Genomic DNA, 13,294 nt, shown 5'->3' with positions numbered 1-13,294 from the left:
CCGGATCAAAATTTGGGGGCCGCCACCTAGTTGGAGTCACGCGGCTCGGTGATGTAGAACCACCCCGATTGCCACCCCTTTATGGTATCCACGTAGGTGCCCTCGAGCCAGGTGACATTAGGCATCTTGCCCACCATGGCGCCTCCGCACTCTGCTTGCTGGCCGCCCACCACCTTTGGTTTGACATTGAAGGTTTTCAGCCATAGGCCGAAGTGGGGCCTGATGCGCAGGAAGGCCTCGCACACGACGATAAACGCCGAGATGTTGAGGATGAAGTTGGGGGCCAGATCATGAAAATCCAGCCCGTAGTAGAACAGGAGCCTGCGGACAAACGGGTGGAGAGGGAATCCCAGTCCGCGGACGAAATGGGTAAGAAAAACTACCCTCTCATGGGGTTCGGGCGTTGGGACGATCTGCCCCGCATTTGGCAGCCGGTGCGCTATATCCGCGGCCAAGTATCCGGCTTCCCGTAACTTTTTGATGTTCTCCTCCGTGACGGAGGAGACCATCCACTTGCCTCCTGCTCCAGACATGCTTGGAGTGGTTCGAGAAGAAGAACGCGAGCTTGGGCGCTAGAGCTCGAGTGTGCGGGAATGGGTAAGCGAGGAGGAAGAAGGCGTGGGTGAAAAAAGTAAATCTTTGTCCCTTTTATAAGGGCGGAAGAGGTGATGTGCCTCCCCACTTGCCTAGCAAAACCACTTATTCCCCAGGCGTCGTAATTGATGGCGCGGTTGGGTTACCCACGTCCGTATTGATGAGAATCCCGTGATAAGGGGAACACGATCTCTGCTTTGACAAGACGTGTCAAGAAAACCACCTCGCAATATGTGCGGAGCTGGTTAAGAAAAGTGGTTTGAATAAAAACCGGGCCATGGCATGATGTCATGCTGTCAAAACGTGTCAACAGATTAGATTCATGGAAATATTATTCTCTCTACGGTGGTATGTGGAACTTATTTTGCAGGGTCGGACACTATTCTTGTATTCAAAATCTTCAATGGTGTATTCGGAGGAGGAACCCACCTTGCAATGCCGAAGACAACACTGCGCGACGGACTCATCGTCATTGAAGGCTGGTTCAGGGGCTACCGAGGGAGTCCTGGATTAGGGGGTCTTCGGACAGCCGGACTATATCCTTTGGCTGGACTATTGGACTATGAAGATACAAGTTTGAAGACTTCGTCCCGTGTCCGGATTGGACTCTACTTGGCGTGGAAGGCAAGCTAGGCAATACGGATATGTATATCTCCTCCTTTGTAACCGACCTTGTGTAACCCTAGCCTCCACCGGTGTCTATATAAACCGGAGGGTTTTAGTCTGTAGGACAACATACAATCCTACCATAGGCTAGCTTCTAGGGTTTAGCCTCTTTGATCTCGTGGTAGATCAACTCTTGTACTACTCATATCATCAAGAACAATCAAGCAGGACATAGGGTATTACCTCCATCAAGAGGGCCCGAACCTGGGTAAACATCATGTCCCCTGCCTCCTGTTATCATCCGCCTTAGACACACAGTTCTGGACCCCCTACCCGAGATCCGCCGGTTTTGACACCGACAGCCACTTGCAAAAGTGAGATCTGATAGAGAAGATAAGATAATATTTATGGTATTTAACGGAGGGGTGCGAAGGTAGGCTCAAGCGTTGATTATGCTCGTGAGCGTAATGGTATAAGCCTGCCTGACTGTGAGACCGGCTGGTCGAACAGAGACGAAAGTCGGCCATAGTGATCCGGGAGTCCCGTGTGGAAGGGCTCTCGCTCAACGGTTCAAAGGTATGCTGGGGGATAACAGGCTGTATGATAAAGACAAAAAGTAAAGAAAGCAAAATAAACGGCGCAAGAAATAGCTTGTTGACGGGAGATTAATATGATGGAAAATATACCCGGGGGCCATAGGTTTCACTAGTGGCTTCTCTCAAGATAGCATAAGTATTACAGTGGGTAAACAAACTACTGTCGAGCAATTGATAGAATTGAGCATAGTTATGAGAATATCTAGGTATGATCATGTATATAGGCATCACGTCCGTGACAAGTAGACCGACTCCTGCCTGCATCTACTACTATTACTCCACACATCGACCGCTATCCAGCATGCATATAGAGTATTAAGTTCATAAGAACGGAGTAATGCTTTAAGCAAGATGACATGATGTAGAGGGATAAACTCATGCAATATGATATAAACCGCATCTTTTTATCCTCGATGGCAACAATACAATACGTGTCGTTTCCCCTACTGTCACTGGGATCGAGCACTGCAAGATTGAGCCCAAAGCTAAGCACTTCTCCCATTGCAAGAAAGATCAATCTACTAGGCCAAACCAAACTGATAATTCGAAGAGACTTGCAAAGATAACCAATCACACATAAAAGAATTCAGAGAAGATTCAAATATTGTTCATAGATAATCTTGATCATAAATCCACAATTCATCGGATCTCGACAAACACACCGGAAAAGAAGATTACATCGAATAGATCTCCAAGAGAATCGAGGAGAACTTTGTATTGAGATCCAAAGAGAGAGAAGAAGCCATCTAGCTAATAACTATGGACCCGAAGGTCTGAGGTAAACTACTCACTCATCATCGGAGAGGCTATGGTGTTGATGTAGAAGCCCTCCATGATCAACACCCCCTCCGGCGGAGCGCTGGAAAAGGCCCCAAGATGGGGTCTCACGGGTACAGAAGGTTGCGGCGGTGGAATTAGGTTTTCGTGGTGCTCCTCGATGGTTTGGGGGTACGTAGGTATATATAGGAGGAAGAAGTAGGTCGGTGGAGCCACGAGGGGCCCACAAGGATGGAGGGCGCGCCTAGGGGGGTAGGCGCGCCCCCTGCCTCGTGGCCTCCTCGTTGATTGCTTGACGTCCACTCCAAGTCCTCTGGATCACATTTGTTCCAAAAATCATGCTCCCGAAGGTTTTATTCCGTTTGGACTCCGTTTGACATTCTTTTTCTGCGAAACACTTAAATAGGCAAAAAAACAGCAATTTGGGCTGGGCCTCCAGTTAATAGGTTAGTCCCAAAAATAATATATAAGTGTATAAATAAGCCCATTAAACATCCAAAACAGAATATATAATAGCATGGAACAATCAAGAATTATATATACGTTGGAGACGTATCAAGCATCCCCAAGCTTAATTCCTGCTCGTCCTCGAGTAGGTAAATGATAGAAACATAATTTTTGATGTGGAATGCTTCTTAGCATAATTTTCAATGTAATTCTTTTTATTGTGGCATGAATATATAGATCTGATAGATTCAAGATAAAAGTTTAATGTTGACATAAAAACATTAATACTTCAAACATGCTAACCAAGCAATTATGTCTTATCAAAATAACATAGCCAAAGAAAGCTTATCCCTACAAAATCATATGATTAGGCTATGTTTCAATTTCGTCACACAAAACGTTCTCATCATGCATAACCCCGATGACAAGCCGAGCAATTGGTTCATACTTTTTAACGCGCTTCAGCCTTTTCAACCCTTATGCAATACATGAGCGCAAGCCATGGATATAGCACTATGGGTGGAATAAAGTATAATGATGGGGGTTATGAGAAGACAAAAAGGTAGGAAGTCTCACATTGACGCAGCTAATCAATAGGCTATGGAGATGCCCATCAATTGATGTCAATGATATGAGTAGAGATTGCCATGCAACGGATGCACTAGAGCTATAAATGTATGAAAGCTCAACAAAAGAAACTAAGTGGGTGTGCATCCAACTTGCTTGCTCACGAAGACCTAGGGCATTTTGAGGAAGCCCATCATTGGAATATACAAGTCAAGTTCTATAATGAAAAATTCTCACTAGTATATGAAAGTGACAACATAGGAGACTCTCTATCATGAAGATCGCGGTGCTACTTTGAAGCACAAGTGTGGAAAAAGGGTAGTAACATTGTCCCTTCTCTCTTTTTCTCTCATTTTTTTCTTGGGCCTTCTCTTTTTTTTCTTTGGCCTCTTTTATTTATTTATTTATTTATTTATTTATTCCGGAATCTCATCCCGACTTGTGGGGGAATCATAGTCTCCATCATCCTTTCCTCACATGGGACAATGCTCTAATAATGATGATCATCACACTTTTATTACTTACAACTCAAGAATTACAACTCAATACTTAGAACAAAATATGACTCTATGTGAATGCCTCCGACGGTGTACCGGGATATGCAATGAATCAAGAGTGACATGTATGAAAAATTATGAATGGTGGCTTTGCCACAAATACGATGTCAACTACATGATTATTCAAAGCAATATGACAATGATGGAGCGTGTCATAATAAACGGAACGGTGGGAGGTTGCATGGAAATATATCTCAGAATGGCTATGGAAATGCCATGATAGGTAGGTATGGTGGCTGTTTTGAGGAAGATATAAGGAGGTTTATTTTAGATAGAGCGTATCATATCACGGGGTTTGGATGCACCGGCGAAGTTTGAACCAACTCTCAAGGCGAGAAAGGGCAATGCACGGTACCGTAGAGGCTAGAAAATTGTGGAAGGTTGAGAGTGTGTATAATCCATGGACTCACATTAGTCATAAAGAACTCATATACTTATTGTAGAAGTTTATTAGCCCTCGAAGCAAAGTACTACTATGCATGCCCCTAGAGGGATAGATTGGTAGGAAAAGACCATCGCTCGTCCCCGACCGCCACTCATAAGGAAAGCAATAAAAGAACACCTTATGTGTCAAAATTGTCACACAACTTTTACCATATGTGCATGCTACGGGACTTGCCAACCTTAACACAAGTATTTCTCAATTTCACAATTACTCAACTAGCACATTCTAAAATTACCACCTTTATATCTCAAAACACTTATCAAGTATCAAACTTCACATGATATTCAATGAACTCAATATGGAAGTTTTTATTATGCTCATCTTAGATGCCTATCACCTTCGGATTAATTTCACAAATAAAGCAAATTACCATGCTGTTTAATACTATCAAAATAATATAAGTGAAGCATGAGAGATCAATAATTTCTATAAAATAAAACCACCACCGTGCTCTAAAAGATATAAGTGAAGCACTAGAACAAAAACTATATAGCTCAAAAGATATAAGTGAAGCACATAGAGTATTCTAAAAATTCTGAATCATGTGTGTCTCTCTCAAAAGGTGTGTACAGAGAGGATGATTGTGATAAAATAAAAAGCAAAGACTCAAATCATACAAGACGCTCCAATAAAAACACATATCATGTGGTGAATAAAAATATAGTCCCAAGTAAATTTACTGATAGACAAAGACGAAAGAGGGGATGCCTTCCGGGGCATCCCCAGGCTTAAGCTTTTGGTTGTCCTTGGATTTTACCTTGGGGTGCCTTGGGCATCCCCAAGCTTAGGCTCTTGCCAATCATTGTTCCATAATCCATCAAATCTTTACCCAAAACTTGAAAACTTCACAACACAAAACTTAAAAGAAAATCTCGTGAGCTCCGTTAGTAAAAGAAAACAAACCACCACTTCAAGGTATTGTAATGAACTCATTCTTTACTTATATTGGTGTTAAAACTGCTATATTACAACTTTTCTATGGTTCATAAACTCTATTACTAGCCATAGATTCATCAAAATAAGCAAACAACACACGAAAAATAGAATCTGTCAAAAACAGAACAGTCTGTAGTAATCTGTAGGTTTCGAATGCTTTTGGAACCCCAAAAATTCTAAAATAAATTGATGGACGTGATGAATTTATCTATTAATCATATTCAAAAATAATTAACTAAATATCACTCTCCAATAAAAATGGTAGCAATTCTCGCGAGCGCTCAAATTTCTGTTTTTTACAGCAAGATCGCAAAGACTTTCCCCAAGTCTTCCCAAAGGTTCTACTTGGCACAAACACTAATTAAAAGCATAAAACCACATCTAAACAGAGGCTAGATGAATTATTTATTACTAAACAGAATCAAAAATCAAGAAACAAAAAATAAAATTGGGTTGCCTCCCAACAAGCGCTATCGTTTAACGCCCCTAGCTAGGCGTAAAAGCGAGGATAAATCTAGGTATTGCCATCTTTGGTAGGCAATCCATAGGTGGCTCTCATAATAGATTCACATGGTAATTTAATTTTATTTCTAGGTAAGTGTTCAATGCCTTTCCTTAATGGAAATTGGAATCTAATATTCCCTTCCTTCATATCAATGATTGCACCAATCGTTCTAAGGAAAGGTATACCATGAATAATAGGACATGAAGGATTGCAATCTATATCAAGAACGATGAAATCTACGGAAACATAATTCCTATTTTCAACAATAAGAACATCATTAATTCTTCCCATAGGTTTCTTAATGGTGGAATCTGCAAGGTGCAAGTTTAAAGAACAATCATTAATTCACGGAAACCTAGCAAATCACACAAAGTTTTTGGGATCGTGGAAACACTAGCACCCAAATCACACAAAGCATAGCATTCATGATCTTTAATTTTAATTTAATTGTAGGTTCCCATTCATCATAAAGTTTTCTAGGGATAGAAACTTCCAACTCAAGTTTTTCTTCATAAGATTGCATCAAAGCATCAACGATATGTTTAGTAAAAGCTTTATTTTGACTATAAGCATGAGGAGAATTTAGAACGGATTGCAACAAGGAAATACAATCTATCAAAGAGCAATTATCATAATTAAATTCCTTGAAATCCAAGATAGTAGGTTCATTGCTATCTAAAGTTTTAACCTCTTCAATCCCACTTTTAACAATTTTAGCATCAAGATCTAAAAACTCCAAATTTTTGGGACGCCTTCTAACTAAAGTTGAATCATCTCCAGTCCCATCATTATCAAGATTCATATTGAAAAACAAATATTTAATAGGGGACACACCAATAACGTTTAGATCTTCATATTTATTTTCATAAAAACTAGAAGAACACGCCTTCACAAAGCAATCTTTCTTAGCACGCATCCTAGCGGTTCTTTCCTTGCACTCATCAATGGAAATTCTTATGGATTTGAGAGACTCATTGATATCATGCTTAGGTGGAATAGATCTAAGTTTCAAAGAATCAACATCAAGAGAAATTCTATCCACGTTCCTAGCCAACTCATCAATCTTAGGCAATTTTTCTTCAAGCAAAGCATTGAAATTCTTTTGAGAAATCATAAATTCTTTAACACTAGTCTCAAAATCAGAGGGCATCTTATTAAAATTTCCATAAGAGTTGTTGTAGGAATTACCATAATTATTAGAGGAATTATTAGGGAACGGCCTAGGATTAGAGTTTCCTCTATACGCATTGTTACCATAATTATTCCTACCAACAAAATTCACATCCATATTCATTATTATTCTCAATCAAAGTAGACAAAGGAATATCATTAGGATCAGAAGGAACGCTCTTATTAGCAAACAATTTCATAAGTTCATCCATCTTTCCACTCAAAACATTAATTTCTTCAATCACATGAACCTTTTTACTAGTAGATCTTTCAGTGTGCCATTGAGAATAATTAACCATAATATTATCTAGGAGTTTAGTAGCTTCTCCTAAAGTGATTTACATACAAGTGCCTCCCGCGGTCGAATCTAAAAGATTTCTAGGAGCAAAATTCAATCCGGCATAAAAAATTTGTATAATCATCCACAAATTCAAACCATGAGTAGGGCAATTATGTATCATTAATTTCATCCTCTCCCAAGCTTGTGCAACATGTTCATGATCAAGTTGCTTAAAATTTATAATATCGTTTCTAAGAGAGATGATCTTAGCGGGAGGAAAATACTTAGAGATAAAAGCATCTTTGCACTTATTCCAAGAATCAATACTATTTTTAGGCAAAGACGAAAACCAAGTTTTAGCGTGATCTCTAAGAGAAAACGGAAATAGCTTAAATTTAACAATATCATTATCCACATCTTTCTTCTTTTGCATATCACACAAATCAACAAAGCTATTTAGATGGGTAGCGGCATCTTCACTAGGAAGGCCGGCGAATTGATCTTTCATGACAAGATTCAACAAAGCAGCATTAATTTCACAAGATTCAGCTTCAGTAAGAGGATAATCGGGGTACTAAGAAAATCATTGTTGTTGGTATTGGTAAAGTCACACAATTTAGTATTGTCTTGAGCCATCATGACAAGCAAGCAATCCAACACATGAGCAAACAAGAAGAAAGCAAAAAAGAGGCGAACGAAAAAAAGGGTGGATAAAACGACAAGGGTGAAGTGGGGGAGAGGAAAACGAGAGGCAAATGGCAAATGATGTAATGCGAGGGATAAGAGTTTGTGATGGGTACTTGGTATGTCTTGACTTGTGCGTAGACTCCCCGACAACGGCGTCAGAAATCCTTCTTGCTACCTCTTGAGCACTGCGTTGGTTTTCCCTTGAAGAGGAAAGGGTGATGCAGCAAAGTAGCATAAGTACTTCTCTCAGTTTTTGAGAACCAGGGTATCAATCCAGTAGGAGGACACGCTCAAGTCCCTTGCACCTACACAAACAAATAAGAACCTTGCAACCAACGCGATAAAGGGGTTGTCAATCCCTTCATGGCCACTTGCAAAAGTGAGATCTGATAGAGAAGATAAGATAATATTTTTGGTATTTTTATGATAAAGACTAAAAGTAAAGAAAGCAAAATAAACGGCGCAAGAAATAGCTTGTTGACGGGAGATTAATATGATGGAAAATAGACCCAGGGGCCATAGGTTTCACTAGTGGCTTCTCTCAAGATAGCATAAGTATTACGGTGGGTAAACAAATTACAGTCGAGCAATTGATAGAATTGAGCATAGTTATGAGAATATCTAGGTATGATCATGTATATAGGCATCACGTCCGTGACAAGTAGGCCGACTCCTGCCTGCATCTACTACTATTACTCCACACATCGACCGCTATCCAGCATGCATCTAGAGTATTAAGTTCATAAGAACGGAGTAACGCTTTAAGAAAGATGACATGATGTAGAGGGATAAACTCATGCAATATGATATAAACCCCATCTTTTTATCCTCGATGGCAACAATACAATACGTGTCGTTTCCCCTACTGTCACTGGGATCGAGCACCGCAAGATTGAACCCAAAGCTAAGCACTTATCCCATTGCAAGAAAGATCAATCTAGTAGGCCAAACCAAACTGATAATTCGAAGAGACTTGCAAAGATAACCAATCATACATAAAAGAATTCGGAGAAGATTCAAAAATTGTTCATAGATAATCTTGATCATAAACCCACAATTCATCAGATCTCGACAAACACACCGCAAAACAATATTACATTGAATAGATCTCCAAGAGAATCGAGGAGAACTTTGTATTAACATCCAAAGAGAGAGAAGAAGCCATCTAGCTAATAACTATGGACCCGAAGGTCTGAGGTAAACTACTCACACATCATCGGAGAGGCTATGGTGTTGATGTAGAAGCCCTGTGTGATCAAAGCCCCCTCCGGCGGAGCGCCGGAAAAGGCCCCAAGATGGGATCTCATGGGTACAGAACGTTGCAGAAGTGGAATTAGGTTTTCGTGGTGCTCCTCGATGGTTTGGGGGTAGTTAGGTATATATAGGAGGAAGAAGTAGGTCGGTGGAGCCACGAGGGGCCTACGAGGATGGAGGGCGCGCCCAGGGGGGTAGGCGCACCCCCAGCCTCATGGCCTCCTCGTTGATTGCTTGACATCCACTCTAAGTCCTCTGGATCGCGTTTGTTCCAAAAATCTCGCTCCCGAAGGTTTCATTCCGTTTGATATTCTTTTTCTGCGAAACACTGAAATAGGCAAAAAAACAACAATCTGGGCTGGGCCTCCGGTTAATAGGTTAGTCCCAAAAATAATATAAAAGTGTATAAATAATCCCATTAAACATCAAAACATAATATATAATAGCATGGAACAATCAAAAATTATAGATACGTTGGAGACGTATCAGGGGGCACCGCATGGACACACAAGTTGACCATTGATCTTTTAGCCATGTGCGGTGCCCCCCTCCACCATAATCCACCTCGGTCATATCGTAGCGGTGCTTAGGCGAAGCCCTGTTCTAGTAGCAACATCATCACCGTCATCACGTCGTCGTGCCGACGAAACTCTCCCTTGAAGCTCTACTGTATCGTGAGTTCACGGGACGTCACCGAGCTGAACGTGTGCAGATCACGGAGGTGTCGTACCTTCGGTGCTAGATCGGTCGATCGTGAAGACGTATGACTACATCAATCGTGTTGTCATAACGCTTCCACTTACGATCTATGAGGGTACATAGACGATACTCTCCCCTCTCGTTGCTATGCATCACCATGATCTTGCGTGTGCGTAGGAATTTTTTTGAAATTACCGCGTTCCCCAACAGTGGCATCCTAGCCAGGTTTATGCGTAGATGTTATATGCACGAGTAGAACACAAAGTAGTTGTGGGCATTGGTATATACATATTGCTTGCCGTCACTAGTTGATTCTTGATTCAGCGGCATTGTTGGACGAAGCGGCCCAGACCGACATTACGTGTACGCTTACGCGAGACTAGTTCTACCGACGTGCTTCGCACACAGGTGGCTAGTGGGTGTCTGTTTCTCCAGCTTTAGTTGAATCAGATTCAATGAACAAGGTTCTTTCTGAAGATCAAAAAGCAATCACTATACCACGTTGTGGTTTTTGATGCGTAGGTAAGAATGGTTCTTGCTTAGCCCATAGCAGCCACGTAAAACTTGCAACAACAGAGTAGAGGACGTCTAACTTGTTTTTGTAGGGCATGTTGTGATGTGATATGGTCAAGACATGATGCTAAATTTTATTGTATGAGATGATCATGTTTTGTAACACAGTTATCGGCAACTGGCAGGAGCCATATGGTTGTCGTTTTATTGTATGAAATGCAATCGCCATGTAATTGCTTTACTTTGTCACTAAGCGATAGCGATAGTCGTAGAAGCAATAGTTGGCGAGACGACAACGATGCTTCGATGGAGATCAAGGTGTCAAGCCGGTGACGATGATGATCATGACGGTGCTTTGGAGATGGAGATCAAAGGCACAAGATGATGATGGCCATATCATATCACTTATATTGATTGCATGTGATGTTTATCATTTATGCATCTTATTTTGCTTAGTTCAGCGGTAGCATTATAAGATGATCTCTCGCTAAATTTCAAGGTATAAGTGTTCTCCCTGAGTATGCACCGTTGCTACAGTTCGTCGTGCCGAGACACCACGTGATGATCAGGTGTGATAAGCTCTACTTTCACATACAACGGGTGCAAGCCAGTTTTGCACACGCGGAATACTCGGGTTAAACTTGACGATCCTAGCATATGCAGATATGGCCTCGGAACACTGGAGACCGAAAGGTCGAGCGTGAATCATATAGTAGATATGATCAACATAGTGATGTTCACCATTGAAAACTACTCCATCTCACGTGATGATCGGACATGGTTTAGTTAATATGGATCACGTGATCACTTAGATGATTAGAGAGATGAATATCTAAGTGGGAGTTCTTAAGTAAATTAATTAATTGAACTTTAATTTATCATGAACTTATTACGTGATAGTATTTTACATGTCTATGTTATTGTAGATAGATGGCCCGTGTTGTTGTTCCGTTGAATTTTAATGTGTTCCTAGAGAAAGCTAAGTTTAAAGATGATGGTAGCAACTACACGGACTGGGTCCATAACTTGAGGATTATCCTCATTGCTACACAGAAGAATTATGTCCTGGAAGCACCGCTAGGTGACAAATCTGCTGCAGGAGCAACACCAGATGTTATGAACACCTGGCGGAGCAAAGCTGATGACTACTCGATAGTTCAGTGTGCCATGCTTTACGGCTTAGAACCGGGACTTCAACGATGTTTTGAATGTCATGGAGCATATGAGATGTTTCAGGAGTTGAAGTTAATATTTCAAGCAAATGCCCGGATTGAGAGATATGAAGTCTCCAATAAGTTCTACAGCTGCAAGATGGAGGAGAATAGTTCTGTCAATGAACATATACTCATAATGTCTGGGTACCACAACCACTTGACTCAAATGGGAGTTAATCTTCCTGATGATAGTGTCATTGACAGAGTTCTTCAATAACTGCCACCAAGCTACAAGAGCTTCGTGATGAACTATAATACGCAAGGGATGGATAAGACGACTCCCGAGCTCTTCGCAATGCTAAAGGCTGCGGAGGTAGAAATCAAGTAGAAGCATCAAGTGTTGGTGGTCAACAAGACCACCAGTTTCAAGAAAAAGGGTAAAGGGAAGAAGGGGAACTTCAAGAAGAACAACAAGCCAGATGCTGCTCAAGTGAAGAAACCCTAGTCTGGACCTAAGCCTGAGACTGAGTGCTTCTACTGCAAAGGAACTGGTCACTGGAAGTGGAACTGCCCCAAGTATTTGGCGGAGAAGAAGGATGGCAAAGTGAAAGGTATATTTGATATACATGTTATTGATATGTACCTTACTAATGCTCGCAGTAGTGCCTAGGTATTTGATACTGGTTTAGTTGCTAACATTTGCAACTCAAAACAGGGGCTACGGATTAAGCGAAGATTGGCTAAGGATGAGGTGACGATGCGCGTGAGAAATGGTTCCAAAGTCGATGTGATCACTGTCAACACGCTACCTCTACATCTACCTTCAGGATTAGTATTAGACCTAAATAATTGTTATTTGGTGCCAACGTTGAGCATGAACATTATATCTGGATCTTGTTTGATGCGTGACGACTATTCATTTAAATTAGAGAATAATGATTGTTCTATTTATATGAGTAATATCTTTTTATGGTCATGCACCCCTGATGAGTGGTCTATTTTTACTAAATCTTGATAGTAGTGATACACATGTTCATAGTATTGAAGCCAAAAGATGCAGAGTTGATAAAGATAGTGCAACTTATTTGTGGCACTGCCCTTTAGGTCATATTGGTGTAAAGCGCATGAAGAAACTCCATTCTGATGGACTTCTGGAATCACTTGATTATGAATCACTTGGTACTTGCGAACCATGCCTCATGGGCAAGATGACTAAAACTCCGTTCTCCGAAACAATGGAGCGAGCAACAGAGTTATTGGAAATCATACATACTGATATATGTGGTCCAACGAACATTGATGCTCGCGGTGGATATCGTTATTTTCTCACCTCCACAGATGATTTGAGCAGATATGGGTATATCTACTTAATGAAACATAAGTCTGAAACATTTGAAAAGTTCAAAGAATTTCAGACTGAAGTGGAAAATCATCGTAACAAGAAAATCAAGTTTCTACGATCTGGTCGTGGAGCGAATATTTGAGTTATGAGTTTGGACTTCATTTG

This window comes from Triticum urartu, chromosome 6 (assembly GCF_003073215.2).
Source record: "Triticum urartu cultivar G1812 chromosome 6, Tu2.1, whole genome shotgun sequence".
In the NCBI taxonomy this organism is placed as follows: Eukaryota; Viridiplantae; Streptophyta; class Magnoliopsida; order Poales; family Poaceae; genus Triticum; species Triticum urartu.
This window is presented reverse-complemented; position numbering follows the sequence as displayed.